This window comes from Dasypus novemcinctus, chromosome 11 (genome assembly GCF_030445035.2).
Source record: "Dasypus novemcinctus isolate mDasNov1 chromosome 11, mDasNov1.1.hap2, whole genome shotgun sequence".
Classification (NCBI taxonomy): Eukaryota; Metazoa; Chordata; class Mammalia; order Cingulata; family Dasypodidae; genus Dasypus; species Dasypus novemcinctus.
In genome coordinates this window covers 16,266,691-16,271,119 of record NC_080683.1, presented here as the reverse complement: position 1 = coordinate 16,271,119, position 4,429 = coordinate 16,266,691, and the positions used below count along the sequence as shown (strand labels likewise).

Sequence of the window (4,429 nt, the reverse complement as noted above, 5' to 3'; positions counted from 1 at the left end):
AAGCCCTTTCCCACGGTCGGTCTCAACACCCCCCTTTCTAGAGCTCCCTTCTCTTTCTACCACGGCTGCCTCGGTCCGTCCGCCGAGCCCGGCCTGGCCCACCCCGTCCCTGCAGGGCCCCGTCTTTGGGTTGGGGTGCCGGCTTCCGCGAGTCACATCATCACCCCACCCCTCAGGCGGCCCAGTCATCAGGTCGGCAATTAGCTACTTCCTCCCGGCCCGCATGAGGCCACCCGCGCGTCATAGCCCCTCCCCGGCCGGCTGCGGGCGGCAGTGCTGGGGGATGCCCCCCACCCTTTGTAGTCAGTGCCCTGTGCTGGCGCGGCAGCCCCCCCCTGCTCCCCCCACCTCCTGAGCACCGGGCCTCCCGGCGCTCCAGGGGGCGGGAGAAGCTGCTCTCTGCCTCCTCTCCCCCCCCCCCCAGTGTCACCCCATCCCATTGGATGAGGACACCACTCCCTCTGCCGGGGTGGAGTGATGCTGGCTCAAGGGCACCGGCGGCCCGGGGCGGGGCTTGAGACAATGCTCAGGTGCCTCTGTCCCCTGGCCCAGGCGGTTTTCACCAGGCTCTCATCTAGGGCCTGGGAATCTGTGAACTGAAAGTGGTGGCAATTATCTGAGTAGGGGGTGAGAAATGGGGCGTCCCTCTACGGACACGCCTGTACAGGCTCACGCACAGGGATGCAACCTCTGCGATGCCCCGGGTGGGCAAACCCCCTCTGGAGGTGCGCCCACATGCTCAGATGCCCCCTCCTCCACGCGTGCGACACGAGCCTACAGGCATGCTCAGGCAATAAGCTCACAGCACCAGAGCTTGAACCAGGACACCAGAGAGGGGCCACCCAGCACCCACGTCAGCCCACGGGCTGGGAGTCTTCCTGGGGAAGGGTGGGGGAGACAGCTCTTGGAGGGGGTGTGTATGGTATGGGACAGCTGTGGTCTGAGTTTGGGCTGGGGGGGGGGCTGCGGAATTAAAAAAGCCCGAACAAATGTAAATAAATCTGGGTAAACATTGGCAGATCATTCAAGGCGTTGGGGCTCAGAGGACTTACCTGTGGAATGGGGACGAGAACACCATTTTAACCTGGTTGTGATGTTTAAATGAGACAACCCAGCTCTAAGCAGAGCAGGAGCTGACATTCCTGTGGGGAGAGCCTCCCAGTGTCGCTGTGGGTTGGCCTTGAAGAGCTGCCCTGAGGAGATAAGCAGCCCCCTGCCTTGGGCCTCACCAGACCTCCTGCTCACCTCCATCTTTCTTTATTTGCTTGGGCCCAACTCCAGCCCAGGTACAGGTTGCAGGTAAGAGGTGTGGTTGGGTGCTGGGGGCATGATTGGGTGCTACTCTGGATTGACCTGTGTGTCTGGGGAGGGGGCCCTGGGAGGGACTGGCTACCTGCTCCGCCCCTAACCTGGCTGGCACAACAGGTACCTCCGGAGGTCAGGTGAGTGGTAACTTCCAGCTCCTGGACCAGGTGAGCTAACTGGCACCTCCTCGCCCAGGTAAGCAGGGTGCCAGGGACAGGAGGGGCCTTCTAGGAACCATTCCTGGAAAAGGGCCTGGGAGCGGATGCTGCTGAGGTCCTGGGAATGGGCGCTGCCTGCTGGGAACCACCGTCTTGGCCTCCTGGTCTGCACCCCAGCTCAGAGAGCACCATCATCCTTGCTCCTCAGAGCGTGCTTCCACCAACCAGCCCTCCGGGATTCCCTGTGCCTGCCCAGGCTCGCCCCAAGCACCTTTCTGACAGCAGCGGAGAGCCAGGCCTGCTGGCACCATTCTGCCTTGCCACCCTTCTCTGCCGTGTCCAAGCATGTACACAGGAGCACCCCCGCATGTGCTCATGTGCATGTGCCCGTGCCCATGCAGGCACAACCAGGCATTCGTGCAGACACATTCTCCAAGTACATGCACATACATGCCCTCACACTTACTTATACACACCCACTATGACACTCATGCACACTCTCCAGTCCACACACTCATGCACACTCATATGAACCTGCAGAGACTTAATCACACACACATAATACCCACATATACCCGGGCACACTCAGGGCTGGCTCCCAGTGGAGTTCTCCTTGGAGCTGATTTCTGTTTCTGTTCTCCTTCCCCTGAGATTGGTCTGATGGAACTGGTCTGGTGGAGAGCTCATGGCTCAGAGCAGGAGCTCATAACTTTTTTTTTTTGAGGTCCCAGGGCCCAGGATTGAACTGGAACCTTGTATGTGGGAAGCTGGAGGTCAACTACTGAGCCACATCAGTTCCCGGGAGTTGGGTATTTTGTTTGCTTGTTGTTTTGTTTTTAGAAGGTACCAGGAACTGAACCTGGGACCTCCCATGTGGGAGCCACATCTCCCTCAATAACTTTTTTTTTTAAGATTTATTTTTTATTTATTTCTCTCCCCTTCCCCGCCCCATTGTCTGTTCTCTGTGTCCATTTGCTGTGCGTTCTTTTGTGTCTGCTTGCATTCTTGTCAGCGGCACCAGGAATCTGTCTCTTTTTGTTACGTCATCTTGCTGCGTCGCCTCTCCATGTGTGCAGTGCCACTCCTGGGCAAGCTGTACTTTTTTCGCATGGGGCGCAGTCCTTGCACGTGGGGCTCCTCCTCATGGGGGACACCCCTGTTTGGCACGGCACTCCTTGCGCGCATCAGCACTGCACATGGGCCAGCTCCACACGGGTCAGGAGGCCCGGGGTTTGAACCCTGGACCTCTCATGTGGTAGACGGACGCCCTATCAGTTGAGCCAAATCCACTTCCCCTTAATAACTTTTTTTTTTTTTTATTTTTTATTTTATTTTATTTTATTTTTTATTTTTTAATTTTTTTTAATTGACTTTGTAATAATATTACATTAAAAATATATATGTGAGGTCCCATTCAACCCCACCCCCCCACCCCCCCTCTCCCCCCCCCCCAACAACACTCGTTCCCATCATCCTGACACATCCATTGGATTTGGTAAGTACATCTTTGGGCACCTCTGCACCTCATATACATTGGTTCACATCATGGCCCATACTCTCCTCTATTCCATCATGTAGGCCCTGTGAGGATTTACAATGTCCGGTGATTACCTCTGAAGCACCATCCAGGGCAGCTCCATGTCCCGAAGACGCCTCCACCTCTCATCTCTTCCTGCCTTTCCCCATACCCTTTGTCCATTATGTCCACTTTTCCCAATCCAATGCCACCTCTTCTATGTGGACACTGGTTTGGTTGTGTCCATTGCACCTTTATGTCAAGAGGAGGCTCAGATTCCACCTGGATGCTGGATGCAATCCTCCCATTTTCAGTTGTAATCACTCTAGGCTCCATGGTGTGGTGGTTGTCCTTCTTCACCTCCATCTTAGCTGAGTGTGGTAAGTCCAATAAATCAGATTGTAGGTGCTGGAGTCTGTTGAGGCTCAGGATCTAGCTATCACAACCCTCAATAACTTTTAATCCCTCCTCTCCCCCACGCAGTTCTTAACCAGGCATCCCCCTTCTCCAAGCAAAATCTCTCAAGAACGGGCCATTTGTGTGTGCACCAAAAGACATGCATATGATGCCGGTGGCAGCTTAATCCCATTAATTAAAAACCAGAAACAACTCAAACGCCCATCAGTGGCAGAATAGATCAGCTGTGGCATAATCCACTCAATGGAATAGTACTCAGCAATGGAAAAGGAAGAACTAGTGCCACATGAACAACGTGGGTGAGCCTCACAGACACAATGCTGAGCAAAAGGAGGCTCAGGAGAGCGCACACTCTCTGATTCCATTAAGGTGACGTTCCTGACCGGGCAAAACAAACCTGTGGGGATAAACGTGCGCCTCAGGACAGCAGCTCCCTCTGGGGGCTGGTGTGGACTGGGAGGGGCGTGAGGGAGCCTCCTGGGGTGCTGGAAATGTTCTGTTCTGCGCTTGAGCTTGTTGGAGGGGGTTACCTGGGCATATACAGATGTAAAAATTCACCCAAATCACCAAGCTGTGTCCTTAAGATTTGTGCAATTTAATGCATCCAGATTACCTTAATAAAAAAGAAATAAATTGGGAGTGGCTGTAGCTCGGTGGTTGAGTGCTTACTTCCCATGTATGAGGTTCAATCCTTGGTACCTCCTAAAAAAAAAAAAAAGAAATTTAAAATGTGGGTTCCCAGGGAGCAATGACCAGAAGCCCCTGGCAGCCTCTTCTGGAACACTTACCTCCTGAAGTCTGGCCTGCCTAGTGCAGGGAAAGGCTTGACCCCTAGGATTGACCCTTGTGGCACCCTTTGGCAGAGTGGGAGAGAATTCCACTCTTCAGTTGTGACCGGGCTGGACACACACACACGCACTCACACCCCTCTTGGCAGTTTCCTGTTCTCATGCGTGCAGGTGTCAGTCTGTGTCCCACAGGCCCCGAGAGGCTGGCCTTGAGGCTGTGGAGGGATCTCCAGGCTGACAGGAGC

At 54.7% G+C, this 4,429-nt stretch overlaps 1 long non-coding RNA gene across 1 annotated transcript; it reads left to right on the top strand.

The window, feature by feature from the left end:
- The first annotated feature begins 3,170 nt into the window (after window positions 1-3,170).
- Window positions 3,171-4,035, top strand: LOC131280494 (uncharacterized). The gene is made up of 2 exons (XR_009188106.1): window positions 3,171-3,359; window positions 3,463-4,035. It is a non-coding gene; the product is annotated as an uncharacterized lncRNA (long non-coding RNA).
- The last annotated feature ends 394 nt before the right edge of the window (window positions 4,036-4,429 follow it).